Source organism: Hyla sarda, unplaced genomic scaffold (genome assembly GCF_029499605.1).
Source record: "Hyla sarda isolate aHylSar1 unplaced genomic scaffold, aHylSar1.hap1 scaffold_885, whole genome shotgun sequence".
In the NCBI taxonomy this organism is placed as follows: domain Eukaryota; kingdom Metazoa; phylum Chordata; class Amphibia; order Anura; family Hylidae; genus Hyla; species Hyla sarda.
In genome coordinates, this window is record NW_026610914.1 from 1 (window position 1) to 21,565 (window position 21,565).

The following is a 21,565-nucleotide window of genomic DNA, read 5'->3' on the forward strand; positions in this document are numbered from 1 at the left end:
TGATAGTGCCCATGAAGGGGACCTTGTTGGGCCCGCCCCTTTCACGGTTATCGCTTCTCGGCCTTTTGGCTAAGATCAAGTGTAGTATCTGTTCTTATCAGTTTAATATCTGATACGTCCCCTATCTGGGGACCATATATTAAATGGATTTTTGAGAACGGGGGCCGATTTCGAAGCTTGCTTCCGTCGCCCTATGCATTGACCCGATATGGCAGTATCTTCGGGTACAGTGCACCACCCCCTTACAGGGTTAAAAAGAAAGATTCCTACTTTCATTGCTACCTGCTTGCTGGCTAGCCAGCTAGCCAGCCCTGTGGGCCTTGCTGCTGCAGCCAAAAAACAAAAGGTGGTGCTGCTGCTGCTGCTTCTGCTTGTGTCTGGCCGCTGTTGGAGCGTCCAGGCACAGGACTTCTGCTGCTGCTGACTAAATGGCCTCCTTAATTGGATCATTTGAGTAGCCAGCACACCTGTGCAGGTAGGGCATGACATGATAGGCAGCTGCCTTGATAGCGGGTGGGTGCTGAATGTTCCTAATTGACAAAATAAGATTAATGCTTATGAAGAAATATAAAATCTCATCCCTTCCCCAATATCGCGCCACACCCCTACCCCTTAATTCCCTGGTTGAACTTGATGGACATATGTCTTTTTTCGACCGTACTAACTATGTAACTGTGTAACATAACATGGGGGGGGGGGGGGGGGGGTCTCCTGGCTGTTCACACAGGTGTGTCATTGCTGTACATTGACCATGCATTGCTTCTGTGGTATTGCAAAGGCAAAGACAAATGCTTCCAGCCATCCATTGCACTAATGGATTGGTCATCAGCTGGCTGTCTATGTCCCGCATCAATATAGACCAAAGTACAGAGGGTTAGGCTATGCTATTGTGCACCTACCTGATGCATCAGAAGGTGCGAGGCCCTTGCTAAATTCTGTGCACAGACTTTGAGATCTATACTTTAGACTGTATCTAAACCTGCTCCAACATGGACTGACATTCTGGCCTACTTTCAGCCGATGCGACTTGTCTGTCGCTGAACAGTCGCTTTTTATGTATTCAGCACCTATGTATAATGTTGTAAAAATGCTCTAGAAGCTAAAGTCGCAGAAATGTCACACATATTTGGCCTGCAACTTTCTGTGCGACAAATTCAGACAGGAAAAATCAGTATAAATCCTTAGAAAATTATCCCCCAGTGTCTCCATCTGCTGGCGGTATTGAATAAGCATTGCTGCACTGATGGGGTATGCATTAGACGAAAAAAAAGAAGAAAAAGAAGAATAATACGCCCAGAAAAGAGGCGAAAAGGAGAAAAACGTAAAAAAACGTGAAAAAAAAGTAAGAGGAAGAGAAGGGAAAAAAAGGTGGAAATGGGTTTAAAAGTGATTTCGGCGGAGAAATATATATACATATATATATATATATATATATATATATATATATATATATATATACGCGCACACACACACATATATATAAACGTATTCTCCGTTGAGATATTGCAGCCGCTGCTGTGTCCAGGCCCAGGAGCCTTAGCACTGTGCTGTGATGTCACTCAATACCACTGACATCACTAGGTGTAAACAACATCTCTCCTTTGCTGTGTATGTGACTATGGAGCTGTTTGGTGATGTCGTCTATTATGGCCTTCATAGAAGCAACAGGAGATTGTTGCATCCATCTAGAACCCTCAGAACTACAGTGCTATGATGTCACTCACTTCCACAGGCCTTGCAGAGTGTAAACAACAACAACCCAGCTTTGTTGTGTATGTAACCATAGGGATTTGTGATGTCACCTAGAACCTTCACAGCAGCGACAGCTTTATGAGGAGCATCAGCACTGCTCTGCCTGAGCAGAACCATCACCGCCATAGGTTGTCAAATAACCCGGATTTAACCCACACAGGTAAGTCCAATGGGGTGCAGGCATGTCCTCTATGCTTACAGCTTCCCGTGGGTGTTGGTTTGATACCGTTTGGGGACAGCCAAGGAGGCATCTGCAGGCAACAAAGGTAGGTGTGTGCTTGTGTGTGTGTTTCCTATGCAGATCCTAAGCCCAGTGTCACATGCAAGTAGGAGGAGTAAGAAGGGTTCCTGGCAAATCCGGGTTATGGATTGCATTTAAAAAGGCCCCGTGGGAGTGCAATGGGCCCCTGTCTTGCTGCTTAGCAATAATGGTATGGGTTTAGGTTCTGCTGTGTGTACTGGTGGTTGACTGCCCCCCAGCCCAGAGTGTGCATGGAAAATTGTCTGGCAGCCTCCCTGACAGCAAGCAGTGATAGTGCCCATGAAGGGGACCTTGTTGGGCCCGCCCCTTTCACGGTTATCGCTTCTCGGCCTTTTGGCTAAGATCAAGTGTAGTATCTGTTCTTATCAGTTTAATATCTGATACGTCCCCTATCTGGGGACCATATATTAAATGGATTTTTGAGAACGGGGGCCGATTTCGAAGCTTGCTTCCGTCGCCCTATGCATTGACCCGATATGGCAGTATCTTCGGGTACAGTGCACCACCCCCTTACAGGGTTAAAAAGAAAGATTCCTACTTTCATTGCTACCTGCTTGCTGGCTAGCCAGCTAGCCAGCCCTGTGGGCCTTGCTGCTGCAGCCAAAAAACAAAAGGTGGTGCTGCTGCTGCTGCTTCTGCTTGTGTCTGGCCGCTGTTGGAGCGTCCAGGCACAGGACTTCTGCTGCTGCTGACTAAATGGCCTCCTTAATTGGATCATTTGAGTAGCCAGCACACCTGTGCAGGTAGGGCATGACATGATAGGCAGCTGCCTTGATAGCGGGTGGGTGCTGAATGTTCCTAATTGACAAAATAAGATTAATGCTTATGAAGAAATATAAAATCTCATCCCTTCCCCAATATCGCGCCACACCCCTACCCCTTAATTCCCTGGTTGAACTTGATGGACATATGTCTTTTTTCGACCGTACTAACTATGTAACTATGTAACATAACATGGGGGGGGGGGGGGGGGGTCTCCTGGCTGTTCACACAGGTGTGTCATTGCTGTACATTGACCATGCATTGCTTCTGTGGTATTGCAAAGGCAAAGACAAATGCTTCCAGCCATCCATTGCACTAATGGATTGGTCATCAGCTGGCTGTCTATGTCCCGCATCAATATAGACCAAAGTACAGAGGGTTAGGCTATGCTATTGTGCACCTACCTGATGCATCAGAAGGTGCGAGGCCCTTGCTAAATTCTGTGCACAGACTTTGAGATCTATACTTTAGACTGTATCTAAACCTGCTCCAACATGGACTGACATTCTGGCCTACTTTCAGCCGATGCGACTTGTCTGTCGCTGAACAGTCGCTTTTTATGTATTCAGCACCTATGTATAATGTTGTAAAAATGCTCTAGAAGCTAAAGTCGCAGAAATGTCACACATATTTGGCCTGCAACTTTCTGTGCGACAAATTCAGACAGGAAAAATCAGTATAAATCCTTAGAAAATTATCCCCCAGTGTCTCCATCTGCTGGCGGTATTGAATAAGCATTGCTGCACTGATGGGGTATGCATTAGACGAAAAAAAAGAAGAAAAAGAAGAATAATACGCCCAGAAAAGAGGCGAAAAGGAGAAAAACGTAAAAAAACGTGAAAAAAAAGTAAGAGGAAGAGAAGGGAAAAAAAGGTGGAAATGGGTTTAAAAGTGATTTCGGCGGAGAAATATATATATATATATATATATATATATATATATATATATATATACGCGCACACACACACATATATATAAACGTATTCTCCGTTGAGATATTGCAGCCGCTGCTGTGTCCAGGCCCAGGAGCCTTAGCACTGTGCTGTGATGTCACTCAATACCACTGACATCACTAGGTGTAAACAACATCTCTCCTTTGCTGTGTATGTGACTATGGAGCTGTTTGGTGATGTCGTCTATTATGGCCTTCATAGAAGCAACAGGAGATTGTTGCATCCATCTAGAACCCTCAGAACTACAGTGCTATGATGTCACTCACTTCCACAGGCCTTGCAGAGTGTAAACAACAACAACCCAGCTTTGTTGTGTATGTAACCATAGGGATTTGTGATGTCACCTAGAACCTTCACAGCAGCGACAGCTTTATGAGGAGCATCAGCACTGCTCTGCCTGAGCAGAACCATCACCGCCATAGGTTGTCAAATAACCCGGATTTAACCCACACAGGTAAGTCCAATGGGGTGCAGGCATGTCCTCTATGCTTACAGCTTCCCGTGGGTGTTGGTTTGATACCGTTTGGGGACAGCCAAGGAGGCATCTGCAGGCAACAAAGGTAGGTGTGTGCTTGTGTGTGTGTTTCCTATGCAGATCCTAAGCCCAGTGTCACATGCAAGTAGGAGGAGTAAGAAGGGTTCCTGGCAAATCCGGGTTATGGATTGCATTTAAAAAGGCCCCGTGGGAGTGCAATGGGCCCCTGTCTTGCTGCTTAGCAATAATGGTATGGGTTTAGGTTCTGCTGTGTGTACTGGTGGTTGACTGCCCCCCAGCCCAGAGTGTGCATGGAAAATTGTCTGGCAGCCTCCCTGACAGCAAGCAGTGATAGTGCCCATGAAGGGGACCTTGTTGGGCCCGCCCCTTTCACGGTTATCGCTTCTCGGCCTTTTGGCTAAGATCAAGTGTAGTATCTGTTCTTATCAGTTTAATATCTGATACGTCCCCTATCTGGGGACCATATATTAAATGGATTTTTGAGAACGGGGGCCGATTTCGAAGCTTGCTTCCGTCGCCCTATGCATTGACCCGATATGGCAGTATCTTCGGGTACAGTGCACCACCCCCTTACAGGGTTAAAAAGAAAGATTCCTACTTTCATTGCTACCTGCTTGCTGGCTAGCCAGCTAGCCAGCCCTGTGGGCCTTGCTGCTGCAGCCAAAAAACAAAAGGTGGTGCTGCTGCTGCTGCTTCTGCTTGTGTCTGGCCGCTGTTGGAGCGTCCAGGCACAGGACTTCTGCTGCTGCTGACTAAATGGCCTCCTTAATTGGATCATTTGAGTAGCCAGCACACCTGTGCAGGTAGGGCATGACATGATAGGCAGCTGCCTTGATAGCGGGTGGGTGCTGAATGTTCCTAATTGACAAAATAAGATTAATGCTTATGAAGAAATATAAAATCTCATCCCTTCCCCAATATCGCGCCACACCCCTACCCCTTAATTCCCTGGTTGAACTTGATGGACATATGTCTTTTTTCGACCGTACTAACTATGTAACTATGTAACATAACATGGGGGGGGGGGGGGGGGTCTCCTGGCTGTTCACACAGGTGTGTCATTGCTGTACATTGACCATGCATTGCTTCTGTGGTATTGCAAAGGCAAAGACAAATGCTTCCAGCCATCCATTGCACTAATGGATTGGTCATCAGCTGGCTGTCTATGTCCCGCATCAATATAGACCAAAGTACAGAGGGTTAGGCTATGCTATTGTGCACCTACCTGATGCATCAGAAGGTGCGAGGCCCTTGCTAAATTCTGTGCACAGACTTTGAGATCTATACTTTAGACTGTATCTAAACCTGCTCCAACATGGACTGACATTCTGGCCTACTTTCAGCCGATGCGACTTGTCTGTCGCTGAACAGTCGCTTTTTATGTATTCAGCACCTATGTATAATGTTGTAAAAATGCTCTAGAAGCTAAAGTCGCAGAAATGTCACACATATTTGGCCTGCAACTTTCTGTGCGACAAATTCAGACAGGAAAAATCAGTATAAATCCTTAGAAAATTATCCCCCAGTGTCTCCATCTGCTGGCGGTATTGAATAAGCATTGCTGCACTGATGGGGTATGCATTAGACGAAAAAAAAGAAGAAAAAGAAGAATAATACGCCCAGAAAAGAGGCGAAAAGGAGAAAAACGTAAAAAAACGTGAAAAAAAAGTAAGAGGAAGAGAAGGGAAAAAAAGGTGGAAATGGGTTTAAAAGTGATTTCGGCGGAGAAATATATATATATATATATATATATATATATATATATATATATATATATACGCGCACACACACACATATATATAAACGTATTCTCCGTTGAGATATTGCAGCCGCTGCTGTGTCCAGGCCCAGGAGCCTTAGCACTGTGCTGTGATGTCACTCAATACCACTGACATCACTAGGTGTAAACAACATCTCTCCTTTGCTGTGTATGTGACTATGGAGCTGTTTGGTGATGTCGTCTATTATGGCCTTCATAGAAGCAACAGGAGATTGTTGCATCCATCTAGAACCCTCAGAACTACAGTGCTATGATGTCACTCACTTCCACAGGCCTTGCAGAGTGTAAACAACAACAACCCAGCTTTGTTGTGTATGTAACCATAGGGATTTGTGATGTCACCTAGAACCTTCACAGCAGCGACAGCTTTATGAGGAGCATCAGCACTGCTCTGCCTGAGCAGAACCATCACCGCCATAGGTTGTCAAATAACCCGGATTTAACCCACACAGGTAAGTCCAATGGGGTGCAGGCATGTCCTCTATGCTTACAGCTTCCCGTGGGTGTTGGTTTGATACCGTTTGGGGACAGCCAAGGAGGCATCTGCAGGCAACAAAGGTAGGTGTGTGCTTGTGTGTGTGTTTCCTATGCAGATCCTAAGCCCAGTGTCACATGCAAGTAGGAGGAGTAAGAAGGGTTCCTGGCAAATCCGGGTTATGGATTGCATTTAAAAAGGCCCCGTGGGAGTGCAATGGGCCCCTGTCTTGCTGCTTAGCAATAATGGTATGGGTTTAGGTTCTGCTGTGTGTACTGGTGGTTGACTGCCCCCCAGCCCAGAGTGTGCATGGAAAATTGTCTGGCAGCCTCCCTGACAGCAAGCAGTGATAGTGCCCATGAAGGGGACCTTGTTGGGCCCGCCCCTTTCACGGTTATCGCTTCTCGGCCTTTTGGCTAAGATCAAGTGTAGTATCTGTTCTTATCAGTTTAATATCTGATACGTCCCCTATCTGGGGACCATATATTAAATGGATTTTTGAGAACGGGGGCCGATTTCGAAGCTTGCTTCCGTCGCCCTATGCATTGACCCGATATGGCAGTATCTTCGGGTACAGTGCACCACCCCCTTACAGGGTTAAAAAGAAAGATTCCTACTTTCATTGCTACCTGCTTGCTGGCTAGCCAGCTAGCCAGCCCTGTGGGCCTTGCTGCTGCAGCCAAAAAACAAAAGGTGGTGCTGCTGCTGCTGCTTCTGCTTGTGTCTGGCCGCTGTTGGAGCGTCCAGGCACAGGACTTCTGCTGCTGCTGACTAAATGGCCTCCTTAATTGGATCATTTGAGTAGCCAGCACACCTGTGCAGGTAGGGCATGACATGATAGGCAGCTGCCTTGATAGCGGGTGGGTGCTGAATGTTCCTAATTGACAAAATAAGATTAATGCTTATGAAGAAATATAAAATCTCATCCCTTCCCCAATATCGCGCCACACCCCTACCCCTTAATTCCCTGGTTGAACTTGATGGACATATGTCTTTTTTCGACCGTACTAACTATGTAACTATGTAACATAACATGGGGGGGGGGGGGGGGGGGGTCTCCTGGCTGTTCACACAGGTGTGTCATTGCTGTACATTGACCATGCATTGCTTCTGTGGTATTGCAAAGGCAAAGACAAATGCTTCCAGCCATCCATTGCACTAATGGATTGGTCATCAGCTGGCTGTCTATGTCCCGCATCAATATAGACCAAAGTACAGAGGGTTAGGCTATGCTATTGTGCACCTACCTGATGCATCAGAAGGTGCGAGGCCCTTGCTAAATTCTGTGCACAGACTTTGAGATCTATACTTTAGACTGTATCTAAACCTGCTCCAACATGGACTGACATTCTGGCCTACTTTCAGCCGATGCGACTTGTCTGTCGCTGAACAGTCGCTTTTTATGTATTCAGCACCTATGTATAATGTTGTAAAAATGCTCTAGAAGCTAAAGTCGCAGAAATGTCACACATATTTGGCCTGCAACTTTCTGTGCGACAAATTCAGACAGGAAAAATCAGTATAAATCCTTAGAAAATTATCCCCCAGTGTCTCCATCTGCTGGCGGTATTGAATAAGCATTGCTGCACTGATGGGGTATGCATTAGACGAAAAAAAAGAAGAAAAAGAAGAATAATACGCCCAGAAAAGAGGCGAAAAGGAGAAAAACGTAAAAAAACGTGAAAAAAAAGTAAGAGGAAGAGAAGGGAAAAAAAGGTGGAAATGGGTTTAAAAGTGATTTCGGCGGAGAAATATATATATATATATATATATATATATACGCGCACACACACACATATATATAAACGTATTCTCCGTTGAGATATTGCAGCCGCTGCTGTGTCCAGGCCCAGGAGCCTTAGCACTGTGCTGTGATGTCACTCAATACCACTGACATCACTAGGTGTAAACAACATCTCTCCTTTGCTGTGTATGTGACTATGGAGCTGTTTGGTGATGTCGTCTATTATGGCCTTCATAGAAGCAACAGGAGATTGTTGCATCCATCTAGAACCCTCAGAACTACAGTGCTATGATGACACTCACTTCCACAGGCCTTGCAGAGTGTAAACAACAACAACCCAGCTTTGTTGTGTATGTAACCATAGGGATTTGTGATGTCACCTAGAACCTTCACAGCAGCGACAGCTTTATGAGGAGCATCAGCACTGCTCTGCCTGAGCAGAACCATCACCGCCATAGGTTGTCAAATAACCCGGATTTAACCCACACAGGTAAGTCCAATGGGGTGCAGGCATGTCCTCTATGCTTACAGCTTCCCGTGGGTGTTGGTTTGATACCGTTTGGGGACAGCCAAGGAGGCATCTGCAGGCAACAAAGGTAGGTGTGTGCTTGTGTGTGTGTTTCCTATGCAGATCCTAAGCCCAGTGTCACATGCAAGTAGGAGGAGTAAGAAGGGTTCCTGGCAAATCCGGGTTATGGATTGCATTTAAAAAGGCCCCGTGGGAGTGCAATGGGCCCCTGTCTTGCTGCTTAGCAATAATGGTATGGGTTTAGGTTCTGCTGTGTGTACTGGTGGTTGACTGCCCCCCAGCCCAGAGTGTGCATGGAAAATTGTCTGGCAGCCTCCCTGACAGCAAGCAGTGATAGTGCCCATGAAGGGGACCTTGTTGGGCCCGCCCCTTTCACGGTTATCGCTTCTCGGCCTTTTGGCTAAGATCAAGTGTAGTATCTGTTCTTATCAGTTTAATATCTGATACGTCCCCTATCTGGGGACCATATATTAAATGGATTTTTGAGAACGGGGGCCGATTTCGAAGCTTGCTTCCGTCGCCCTATGCATTGACCCGATATGGCAGTATCTTCGGGTACAGTGCACCACCCCCTTACAGGGTTAAAAAGAAAGATTCCTACTTTCATTGCTACCTGCTTGCTGGCTAGCCAGCTAGCCAGCCCTGTGGGCCTTGCTGCTGCAGCCAAAAAACAAAAGGTGGTGCTGCTGCTGCTGCTTCTGCTTGTGTCTGGCCGCTGTTGGAGCGTCCAGGCACAGGACTTCTGCTGCTGCTGACTAAATGGCCTCCTTAATTGGATCATTTGAGTAGCCAGCACACCTGTGCAGGTAGGGCATGACATGATAGGCAGCTGCCTTGATAGCGGGTGGGTGCTGAATGTTCCTAATTGACAAAATAAGATTAATGCTTATGAAGAAATATAAAATCTCATCCCTTCCCCAATATCGCGCCACACCCCTACCCCTTAATTCCCTGGTTGAACTTGATGGACATATGTCTTTTTTCGACCGTACTAACTATGTAACTATGTAACATAACATGGGGGGGGGGGGGGGGGTCTCCTGGCTGTTCACACAGGTGTGTCATTGCTGTACATTGACCATGCATTGCTTCTGTGGTATTGCAAAGGCAAAGACAAATGCTTCCAGCCATCCATTGCACTAATGGATTGGTCATCAGCTGGCTGTCTATGTCCCGCATCAATATAGACCAAAGTACAGAGGGTTAGGCTATGCTATTGTGCACCTACCTGATGCATCAGAAGGTGCGAGGCCCTTGCTAAATTCTGTGCACAGACTTTGAGATCTATACTTTAGACTGTATCTAAACCTGCTCCAACATGGACTGACATTCTGGCCTACTTTCAGCCGATGCGACTTGTCTGTCGCTGAACAGTCGCTTTTTATGTATTCAGCACCTATGTATAATGTTGTAAAAATGCTCTAGAAGCTAAAGTCGCAGAAATGTCACACATATTTGGCCTGCAACTTTCTGTGCGACAAATTCAGACAGGAAAAATCAGTATAAATCCTTAGAAAATTATCCCCCAGTGTCTCCATCTGCTGGCGGTATTGAATAAGCATTGCTGCACTGATGGGGTATGCATTAGACGAAAAAAAAGAAGAAAAAGAAGAATAATACGCCCAGAAAAGAGGCGAAAAGGAGAAAAACGTAAAAAAACTTGAAAAAAAAGTAAGAGGAAGAGAAGGGAAAAAAAGGTGGAAATGGGTTTAAAAGTGATTTCGGCGGAGAAATATATATATATATATATATATATATATATATATATATATATATATATACGCGCACACACACACATATATATAAACGTATTCTCCGTTGAGATATTGCAGCCGCTGCTGTGTCCAGGCCCAGGAGCCTTAGCACTGTGCTGTGATGTCACTCAATACCACTGACATCACTAGGTGTAAACAACATCTCTCCTTTGCTGTGTATGTGACTATGGAGCTGTTTGGTGATGTCGTCTATTATGGCCTTCATAGAAGCAACAGGAGATTGTTGCATCCATCTAGAACCCTCAGAACTACAGTGCTATGATGTCACTCACTTCCACAGGCCTTGCAGAGTGTAAACAACAACAACCCAGCTTTGTTGTGTATGTAACCATAGGGATTTGTGATGTCACCTAGAACCTTCACAGCAGCGACAGCTTTATGAGGAGCATCAGCACTGCTCTGCCTGAGCAGAACCATCACCGCCATAGGTTGTCAAATAACCCGGATTTAACCCACACAGGTAAGTCCAATGGGGTGCAGGCATGTCCTCTATGCTTACAGCTTCCCGTGGGTGTTGGTTTGATACCGTTTGGGGACAGCCAAGGAGGCATCTGCAGGCAACAAAGGTAGGTGTGTGCTTGTGTGTGTGTTTCCTATGCAGATCCTAAGCCCAGTGTCACATGCAAGTAGGAGGAGTAAGAAGGGTTCCTGGCAAATCCGGGTTATGGATTGCATTTAAAAAGGCCCCGTGGGAGTGCAATGGGCCCCTGTCTTGCTGCTTAGCAATAATGGTATGGGTTTAGGTTCTGCTGTGTGTACTGGTGGTTGACTGCCCCCCAGCCCAGAGTGTGCATGGAAAATTGTCTGGCAGCCTCCCTGACAGCAAGCAGTGATAGTGCCCATGAAGGGGACCTTGTTGGGCCCGCCCCTTTCACGGTTATCGCTTCTCGGCCTTTTGGCTAAGATCAAGTGTAGTATCTGTTCTTATCAGTTTAATATCTGATACGTCCCCTATCTGGGGACCATATATTAAATGGATTTTTGAGAACGGGGGCCGATTTCGAAGCTTGCTTCCGTCGCCCTATGCATTGACCCGATATGGCAGTATCTTCGGGTACAGTGCACCACCCCCTTACAGGGTTAAAAAGAAAGATTCCTACTTTCATTGCTACCTGCTTGCTGGCTAGCCAGCTAGCCAGCCCTGTGGGCCTTGCTGCTGCAGCCAAAAAACAAAAGGTGGTGCTGCTGCTGCTGCTTCTGCTTGTGTCTGGCCGCTGTTGGAGCGTCCAGGCACAGGACTTCTGCTGCTGCTGACTAAATGGCCTCCTTAATTGGATCATTTGAGTAGCCAGCACACCTGTGCAGGTAGGGCATGACATGATAGGCAGCTGCCTTGATAGCGGGTGGGTGCTGAATGTTCCTAATTGACAAAATAAGATTAATGCTTATGAAGAAATATAAAATCTCATCCCTTCCCCAATATCGCGCCACACCCCTACCCCTTAATTCCCTGGTTGAACTTGATGGACATATGTCTTTTTTCGACCGTACTAACTATGTAACTATGTAACATAACATGGGGGGGGGGGGGGGGGTCTCCTGGCTGTTCACACAGGTGTGTCATTGCTGTACATTGACCATGCATTGCTTCTGTGGTATTGCAAAGGCAAAGACAAATGCTTCCAGCCATCCATTGCACTAATGGATTGGTCATCAGCTGGCTGTCTATGTCCCGCATCAATATAGACCAAAGTACAGAGGGTTAGGCTATGCTATTGTGCACCTACCTGATGCATCAGAAGGTGCGAGGCCCTTGCTAAATTCTGTGCACAGACTTTGAGATCTATACTTTAGACTGTATCTAAACCTGCTCCAACATGGACTGACATTCTGGCCTACTTTCAGCCGATGCGACTTGTCTGTCGCTGAACAGTCGCTTTTTATGTATTCAGCACCTATGTATAATGTTGTAAAAATGCTCTAGAAGCTAAAGTCGCAGAAATGTCACACATATTTGGCCTGCAACTTTCTGTGCGACAAATTCAGACAGGAAAAATCAGTATAAATCCTTAGAAAATTATCCCCCAGTGTCTCCATCTGCTGGCGGTATTGAATAAGCATTGCTGCACTGATGGGGTATGCATTAGACGAAAAAAAAGAAGAAAAAGAAGAATAATACGCCCAGAAAAGAGGCGAAAAGGAGAAAAACGTAAAAAAACGTGAAAAAAAAGTAAGAGGAAGAGAAGGGAAAAAAAGGTGGAAATGGGTTTAAAAGTGATTTCGGCGGAGAATATATATATATATATATATATATATATATATATATATATATACGCGCACACACACACATATATATAAACGTATTCTCCGTTGAGATATTGCAGCCGCTGCTGTGTCCAGGCCCAGGAGCCTTAGCACTGTGCTGTGATGTCACTCAATACCACTGACATCACTAGGTGTAAACAACATCTCTCCTTTGCTGTGCATGTGACTATGGAGCTGTTTGGTGATGTCGTCTATTATGGCCTTCATAGAAGCAACAGGAGATTGTTGCATCCATCTAGAACCCTCAGAACTACAGTGCTATGATGTCACTCACTTCCACAGGCCTTGCAGAGTGTAAACAACAACAACCCAGCTTTGTTGTGTATGTAACCATAGGGATTTGTGATGTCACCTAGAACCTTCACAGCAGCGACAGCTTTATGAGGAGCATCAGCACTGCTCTGCCTGAGCAGAACCATCACCGCCATAGGTTGTCAAATAACCCGGATTTAACCCACACAGGTAAGTCCAATGGGGTGCAGGCATGTCCTCTATGCTTACAGCTTCCCGTGGGTGTTGGTTTGATACCGTTTGGGGACAGCCAAGGAGGCATCTGCAGGCAACAAAGGTAGGTGTGTGCTTGTGTGTGTGTTTCCTATGCAGATCCTAAGCCCAGTGTCACATGCAAGTAGGAGGAGTAAGAAGGGTTCCTGGCAAATCCGGGTTATGGATTGCATTTAAAAAGGCCCCGTGGGAGTGCAATGGGCCCCTGTCTTGCTGCTTAGCAATAATGGTATGGGTTTAGGTTCTGCTGTGTGTACTGGTGGTTGACTGCCCCCCAGCCCAGAGTGTGCATGGAAAATTGTCTGGCAGCCTCCCTGACAGCAAGCAGTGATAGTGCCCATGAAGGGGACCTTGTTGGGCCCGCCCCTTTCACGGTTATCGCTTCTCGGCCTTTTGGCTAAGATCAAGTGTAGTATCTGTTCTTATCAGTTTAATATCTGATACGTCCCCTATCTGGGGACCATATATTAAATGGATTTTTGAGAACGGGGGCCGATTTCGAAGCTTGCTTCCGTCGCCCTATGCATTGACCCGATATGGCAGTATCTTCGGGTACAGTGCACCACCCCCTTACAGGGTTAAAAAGAAAGATTCCTACTTTCATTGCTACCTGCTTGCTGGCTAGCCAGCTAGCCAGCCCTGTGGGCCTTGCTGCTGCTGCTGCAGCCAAAAAACAAAAGGTGGTGCTGCTGCTGCTTCTGCTGCTTCTGCTTCTGCTTGTGTCTGGCCGCTGTTGGAGCGTCCAGGCACAGGACTTCTGCTGCTGCTGACTAAATGGCCTCCTTAATTGGATCATTTGAGTAGCCAGCACACCTGTGCAGGTAGGGCATGACATGATAGGCAGCTGCCTTGATAGCGGGTGGGTGCTGAATGTTCCTAATTGACAAAATAAGATTAATGCTTATGAAGAAATATAAAATCTCATCCCTTCCCCAATATCGCGCCACACCCCTACCCCTTAATTCCCTGGTTGAACTTGATGGACATATGTCTTTTTTCGACCGTACTAACTATGTAACTATGTAACATAACATGGGGGGGGTCTCCTGGCTGTTCACACAGGTGTGTCATTGCTGTACATTGACCATGCATTGCTTCTGTGGTATTGCAAAGGCAAAGACAAATGCTTCCAGCCATCCATTGCACTAATGGATTGGTCATCAGCTGGCTGTCTATGTCCCGCATCAATATAGACCAAAGTACAGAGGGTTAGGCTATGCTATTGTGCACCTACCTGATGCATCAGAAGGTGCGAGGCCCTTGCTAAATTCTGTGCACAGACTTTGAGATCTATACTTTAGACTGTATCTAAACCTGCTCCAACATGGACTGACATTCTGGCCTACTTTCAGCCGATGCGACTTGTCTGTCGCTGAACAGTCGCTTTTTATGTATTCAGCACCTATGTATAATGTTGTAAAAATGCTCTAGAAGCTAAAGTCGCAGAAATGTCACACATATTTGGCCTGCAACTTTCTGTGCGACAAATTCAGACAGGAAAAATCAGTATAAATCCTTAGAAAATTATCCCCCAGTGTCTCCATCTGCTGGCGGTATTGAATAAGCATTGCTGCACTGATGGGGTATGCATTAGACGAAAAAAAAGAAGAAAAAGAAGAATAATACGCCCAGAAAAGAGGCGAAAAGGAGAAAAACGTAAAAAAACGTGAAAAAAAAGTAAGAGGAAGAGAAGGGAAAAAAAGGTGGAAATGGGTTTAAAAGTGATTTCGGCGGAGAAATATATATATATATATATATATATATATATATATATATATATATATACGCGCACACACACACATATATATAAACGTATTCTCCGTTGAGATATTGCAGCCGCTGCTGTGTCCAGGCCCAGGAGCCTTAGCACTGTGCTGTGATGTCACTCAATACCACTGACATCACTAGGTGTAAACAACATCTCTCCTTTGCTGTGTATGTGACTATGGAGCTGTTTGGTGATGTCGTCTATTATGGCCTTCATAGAAGCAACAGGAGATTGTTGCATCCATCTAGAACCCTCAGAACTACAGTGCTATGATGTCACTCACTTCCACAGGCCTTGCAGAGTGTAAACAACAACAACCCAGCTTTGTTGTGTATGTAACCATAGGGATTTGTGATGTCACCTAGAACCTTCACAGCAGCGACAGCTTTATGAGGAGCATCAGCACTGCTCTGCCTGAGCAGAACCATCACCGCCATAGGTTGTCAAATAACCCGGATTTAACCCACACAGGTAAGTCCAATGGGGTGCAGGCATGTCCTCTATGCTTACAGCTTCCCGTGGGTGTTGGTTTGATACCGTTTGGGGACAGCCAAGGAGGCATCTGCAGGCAACAAAGGTAGGTGTGTGCTTGTGTGTGTGTTTCCTATGCAGATCCTAAGCCCAGTGTCACATGCAAGTAGGAGGAGTAAGAAGGGTTCCTGGCAAATCCGGGTTATGGATTGCATTTAAAAAGGCCCCGTGGGAGTGCAATGGGCCCCTGTCTTGCTGCTTAGCAATAATGGTATGGGTTTAGGTTCTGCTGTGTGTACTGGTGGTTGACTGCCCCCCAGCCCAGAGTGTGCATGGAAAATTGTCTGGCAGCCTCCCTGACAGCAAGCAGTGATAGTGCCCATGAAGGGGACCTTGTTGGGCCCGCCCCTTTCACGGTTATCGCTTCTCGGCCTTTTGGCTAAGATCAAGTGTAGTATCTGTTCTTATCAGTTTAATATCTGATACGTCCCCTATCTGGGGACCATATATTAAATGGATTTTTGAGAACGGGGGCCGATTTCGAAGCTTGCTTCCGTCGCCCTATGCATTGACCCGATATGGCAGTATCTTCGGGTACAGTGCACCACCCCCTTACAGGGTTAAAAAGAAAGATTCCTACTTTCATTGCTACCTGCTTGCTGGCTAGCCAGCTAGCCAGCCCTGTGGGCCTTGCTGCTGCTGCTGCAGCCAAAAAACAAAAGGTGGTGCTGCTGCTGCTTCTGCTGCTTCTGCTTCTGCTTGTGTCTGGCCGCTGTTGGAGCGTCCAGGCACAGGACTTCTGCTGCTGCTGACTAAATGGCCTCCTTAATTGGATCATTTGAGTAGCCAGCACACCTGTGCAGGTAGGGCATGACATGATAGGCAGCTGCCTTGATAGCGGGTGGGTGCTGAATGTTCCTAATTGACAAAATAAGATTAATGCTTATGAAGAAATATAAAATCTCATCCCTTCCCCAATATCGCGCCACACCCCTACCCCTTAATTCCCTGGTTGAACTTGATGGACATATGTCTTTTTTCGACCGTACTAACTATGTAACTATGTAACATAACATGGGGGGGGTCTCCTGGCTGTTCACACAGGTGTGTCATTGCTGTACATTGACCATGCATTGCTTCTGTGGTATTGCAAAGGCAAAGACAAATGCTTCCAGCCATCCATTGCACTAATGGATTGGTCATCAGCTGGCTGTCTATGTCCCGCATCAATATAGACCAAAGTACAGAGGGTTAGGCTATGCTATTGTGCACCTACCTGATGCATCAGAAGGTGCGAGGCCCTTGCTAAATTCTGTGCACAGACTTTGAGATCTATACTTTAGACTGTATCTAAACCTGCTCCAACATGGACTGACATTCTGGCCTACTTTCAGCCGATGCGACTTGTCTGTCGCTGAACAGTCGCTTTTTATGTATTCAGCACCTATGTATAATGTTGTAAAAATGCTCTAGAAGCTAAAGTCGCAGAAATGTCACACATATTTGGCCTGCAACTTTCTGTGCGACAAATTCAGACAGGAAAAATCAGTATAAATCCTTAGAAAATTATCCCCCAGTGTCTCCATCTGCTGGCGGTATTGAATAAGCATTGCTGCACTGATGGGGTATGCATTAGACGAAAAAAAAGAAGAAAAAGAAGAATAATACGCCCAGAAAAGAGGCGAAAAGGAGAAAAACGTAAAAAAACGTGAAAAAAAAGTAAGAGGAAGAGAAGGGAAAAAAAGGTGGAAATGGGTTTAAAAGTGATTTCGGCGGAGAAATATATATATATATATATATATATATATATATATATATATATATACGCGCACACACACACATATATATAAACGTATTCTCCGTTGAGATATTGCAGCCGCTGCTGTGTCCAGGCCCAGGAGCCTTAGCACTGTGCTGTGATGTCACTCAATACCACTGACATCACTAGGTGTAAACAACATCTCTCCTTTGCTGTGTATGTGACTATGGAGCTGTTTGGTGATGTCGTCTATTATGGCCTTCATAGAAGCAACAGGAGATTGTTGCATCCATCTAGAACCCTCAGAACTACAGTGCTATGATGTCACTCACTTCCACAGGCCTTGCAGAGTGTAAACAACAACAACCCAGCTTTGTTGTGTATGTAACCATAGGGATTTGTGATGTCACCTAGAACCTTCACAGCAGCGACAGCTTTATGAGGAGCATCAGCACTGCTCTGCCTGAGCAGAACCATCACCGCCATAGGTTGTCAAATAACCCGGATTTAACCCACACAGGTAAGTCCAATGGGGTGCAGGCATGTCCTCTATGCTTACAGCTTCCCGTGGGTGTTGGTTTGATACCGTTTGGGGACAGCCAAGGAGGCATCTGCAGGCAACAAAGGTAGGTGTGTGCTTGTGTGTGTGTTTCCTATGCAGATCCTAAGCCCAGTGTCACATGCAAGTAGGAGGAGTAAGAAGGGTTCCTGGCAAATCCGGGTTATGGATTGCATTTAAAAAGGCCCCGTGGGAGTGCAATGGGCCCCTGTCTTGCTGCTTAGCAATAATGGTATGGGTTTAGGTTCTGCTGTGTGTACTGGTGGTTGACTGCCCCCCAGCCCAGAGTGTGCATGGAAAATTGTCTGGCAGCCTCCCTGACAGCAAGCAGTGATAGTGCCCATGAAGGGGACCTTGTTGGGCCCGCCCCTTTCACGGTTATCGCTTCTCGGCCTTTTGGCTAAGATCAAGTGTAGTATCTGTTCTTATCAGTTTAATATCTGATACGTCCCCTATCTGGGGACCATATATTAAATGGATTTTTGAGAACGGGGGCCGATTTCGAAGCTTGCTTCCGTCGCCCTATGCATTGACCCGATATGGCAGTATCTTCGGGTACAGTGCACCACCCCCTTACAGGGTTAAAAAGAAAGATTCCTACTTTCATTGCTACCTGCTTGCTGGCTAGCCAGCTAGCCAGCCCTGTGGGCCTTGCTGCTGCTGCTGCAGCCAAAAAACAAAAGGTGGTGCTGCTGCTGCTTCTGCTGCTTCTGCTTCTGCTTGTGTCTGGCCGCTGTTGGAGCGTCCAGGCACAGGACTTCTGCTGCTGCTGACTAAATGGCCTCCTTAATTGGATCATTTGAGTAGCCAGCACACCTGTGCAGGTAGGGCATGACATGATAGGCAGCTGCCTTGATAGCGGGTGGGTGCTGAATGTTCCTAATTGACAAAATAAGATTAATGCTTATGAAGAAATATAAAATCTCATCCCTTCCCCAATATCGCGCCACACCCCTACCCCTTAATTCCCTGGTTGAACTTGATGGACATATGTCTTTTTTCGACCGTACTAACTATGTAACTATGTAACATAACATGGGGGGGGTCTCCTGGCTGTTCACACAGGTGTGTCATTGCTGTACATTGACCATGCATTGCTTCTGTGGTATTGCAAAGGCAAAGACAAATGCTTCCAGCCATCCATTGCACTAATGGATTGGTCATCAGCTGGCTGTCTATGTCCCGCATCAATATAGACCAAAGTACAGAGGGTTAGGCTATGCTATTGTGCACCTACCTGATGCATCAGAAGGTGCGAGGCCCTTGCTAAATTCTGTGCACAGACTTTGAGATCTATACTTTAGACTGTATCTAAACCTGCTCCAACATGGACTGACATTCTGGCCTACTTTCAGCCGATGCGACTTGTCTGTCGCTGAACAGTCGCTTTTTATGTATTCAGCACCTATGTATAATGTTGTAAAAATGCTCTAGAAGCTAAAGTCGCAGAAATGTCACACATATTTGGCCTGCAACTTTCTGTGCGACAAATTCAGACAGGAAAAATCAGTATAAATCCTTAGAAAATTATCCCCCAGTGTCTCCATCTGCTGGCGGTATTGAATAAGCATTGCTGCACTGATGGGGTATGCATTAGACGAAAAAAAAGAAGAAAAAGAAGAATAATACGCCCAGAAAAGAGGCGAAAAGGAGAAAAACGTAAAAAAACGTGAAAAAAAAGTAAGAGGAAGAGAAGGGAAAAAAAGGTGGAAATGGGTTTAAAAGTGATTTCGGCGGAGAAATATATATATATATATATATATATATATATATATATATATATATATATACGCGCACACACACACATATATATAAACGTATTCTCCGTTGAGATATTGCAGCCGCTGCTGTGTCCAGGCCCAGGAGCCTTAGCACTGTGCTGTGATGTCACTCAATACCACTGACATCACTAGGTGTAAACAACATCTCTCCTTTGCTGTGTATGTGACTATGGAGCTGTTTGGTGATGTCGTCTATTATGGCCTTCATAGAAGCAACAGGAGATTGTTGCATCCATCTAGAACCCTCAGAACTACAGTGCTATGATGTCACTCACTTCCACAGGCCTTGCAGAGTGTAAACAACAACAACCCAGCTTTGTTGTGTATGTAACCATAGGGATTTGTGATGTCACCTAGAACCTTCACAGCAGCGACAGCTTTATGAGGAGCATCAGCACTGCTCTGCCTGAGCAGAACCATCACCGCCATAGGTTGTCAAATAACCCGGATTTAACCCACACAGGTAAGTCCAATGGGGTGCAGGCATGTCCTCTATGCTTACAGCTTCCCGTGGGTGTTGGTTTGATACCGTTTGGGGACAGCCAAGGAGGCATCTGCAGGCAACAAAGGTAGGTGTGTGCTTGTGTGTGTGTTTCCTATGCAGATCCTAAGCCCAGTGTCACATGCAAGTAGGAGGAGTAAGAAGGGTTCCTGGCAAATCCGGGTTATGGATTGCATTTAAAAAGGCCCCGTGGGAGTGCAATGGGCCCCTGTCTTGCTGCTTAGCAATAATGGTATGGGTTTAGGTTCTGCTGTGTGTACTGGTGGTTGACTGCCCCCCAGCCCAGAGTGTGCATGGAAAATTGTCTGGCAGCCTCCCTGACAGCAAGCAGTGATAGTGCCCATGAAGGGGACCTTGTTGGGCCCGCCCCTTTCACGGTTATCGCTTCTCGGCCTTTTGGCTAAGATCAAGTGTAGTATCTGTTCTTATCAGTTTAATATCTGATACGTCCCCTATCTGGGGACCATATATTAAATGGATTTTTGAGAACGGGGGCCGATTTCGAAGCTTGCTTCCGTCGCCCTATGCATTGACCCGATATGGCAGTATCTTCGGGTACAGTGCACCACCCCCTTACAGGGTTAAAAAGAAAGATTCCTACTTTCATTGCTACCTGCTTGCTGGCTAGCCAGCTAGCCAGCCCTGTGGGCCTTGCTGCTGCTGCTGCAGCCAAAAAACAAAAGGTGGTGCTGCTGCTGCTTCTGCTGCTTCTGCTTCTGCTTGTGTCTGGCCGCTGTTGGAGCGTCCAGGCACAGGACTTCTGCTGCTGCTGACTAAATGGCCTCCTTAATTGGATCATATGAGTAGCCAGCACACCTGTGCAGGTAGGGCATGACATGATAGGCAGCTGCCTTGATAGCGGGTGGGTGCTGAATGTTCCTAATTGACAAAATAAGATTAATGCTTATGAAGAAATATAAAATCTCATCCCTTCCCCAATATCGCGCCACACCCCTACCCCTTAATTCCCTGGTTGAACTTGATGGACATATGTCTTTTTTCGACCGTACTAACTATGTAACTATGTAACATAACATGGGGGGGGGTCTCCTGGCTGTTCACACAGGTGTGTCATTGCTGTACATTGACCATGCATTGCTTCTGTGGTATTGCAAAGGCAAAGACAAATGCTTCCAGCCATCCATTGCACTAATGGATTGGTCATCAGCTGGCTGTCTATGTCCCGCATCAATATAGACCAAAGTACAGAGGGTTAGGCTATGCTATTGTGCACCTACCTGATGCATCAGAAGGTGCGAGGCCCTTGCTAAATTCTGTGCACAGACTTTGAGATCTATACTTTAGACTGTATCTAAACCTGCTCCAACATGGACTGACATTCTGGCCTACTTTCAGCCGATGCGACTTGTCTGTCGCTGAACAGTCGCTTTTTATGTATTCAGCACCTATGTATAATGTTGTAAAAAT

At 46.1% G+C, this 21,565-nt stretch overlaps 10 non-coding genes across 10 annotated transcripts; all 10 read left to right on the forward strand.

Moving 5' to 3' along the window:
• Window positions 1–49: 49 nt before the first annotated feature.
• On the forward strand, window positions 50–240 carry LOC130348684 (U2 spliceosomal RNA). Its single transcript, XR_008886183.1, has one exon. It is a non-coding gene; the product is annotated as a U2 spliceosomal RNA (small nuclear RNA).
• A 2,091-nt stretch (window positions 241–2,331) lies between these two features.
• Window positions 2,332–2,522, forward strand: LOC130348627 (U2 spliceosomal RNA). Its single transcript, XR_008886132.1, has one exon. It is a non-coding gene; the product is annotated as a U2 spliceosomal RNA (small nuclear RNA).
• A 2,080-nt stretch (window positions 2,523–4,602) lies between these two features.
• Window positions 4,603–4,793, forward strand: LOC130348638 (U2 spliceosomal RNA). The gene has a single exon (XR_008886141.1). It is a non-coding gene; the product is annotated as a U2 spliceosomal RNA (small nuclear RNA).
• A 2,083-nt stretch (window positions 4,794–6,876) lies between these two features.
• Window positions 6,877–7,067, forward strand: LOC130348639 (U2 spliceosomal RNA). The gene has a single exon (XR_008886142.1). It is a non-coding gene; the product is annotated as a U2 spliceosomal RNA (small nuclear RNA).
• Window positions 7,068–9,133: 2,066 nt separating this feature from the next.
• On the forward strand, window positions 9,134–9,324 carry LOC130348640 (U2 spliceosomal RNA). Its single transcript, XR_008886143.1, has one exon. It is a non-coding gene; the product is annotated as a U2 spliceosomal RNA (small nuclear RNA).
• Window positions 9,325–11,407: 2,083 nt separating this feature from the next.
• On the forward strand, window positions 11,408–11,598 carry LOC130348641 (U2 spliceosomal RNA). Its single transcript, XR_008886144.1, has one exon. It is a non-coding gene; the product is annotated as a U2 spliceosomal RNA (small nuclear RNA).
• A 2,076-nt stretch (window positions 11,599–13,674) lies between these two features.
• LOC130348642 (U2 spliceosomal RNA) lies at window positions 13,675–13,865 on the forward strand. Its single transcript, XR_008886145.1, has one exon. It is a non-coding gene; the product is annotated as a U2 spliceosomal RNA (small nuclear RNA).
• Window positions 13,866–15,955: 2,090 nt separating this feature from the next.
• On the forward strand, window positions 15,956–16,146 carry LOC130348643 (U2 spliceosomal RNA). The gene has a single exon (XR_008886146.1). It is a non-coding gene; the product is annotated as a U2 spliceosomal RNA (small nuclear RNA).
• Window positions 16,147–18,234: 2,088 nt separating this feature from the next.
• Window positions 18,235–18,425, forward strand: LOC130348644 (U2 spliceosomal RNA). Its single transcript, XR_008886147.1, has one exon. It is a non-coding gene; the product is annotated as a U2 spliceosomal RNA (small nuclear RNA).
• Window positions 18,426–20,517: 2,092 nt separating this feature from the next.
• LOC130348645 (U2 spliceosomal RNA) lies at window positions 20,518–20,708 on the forward strand. Its single transcript, XR_008886148.1, has one exon. It is a non-coding gene; the product is annotated as a U2 spliceosomal RNA (small nuclear RNA).
• The last annotated feature ends 857 nt before the right edge of the window (window positions 20,709–21,565 follow it).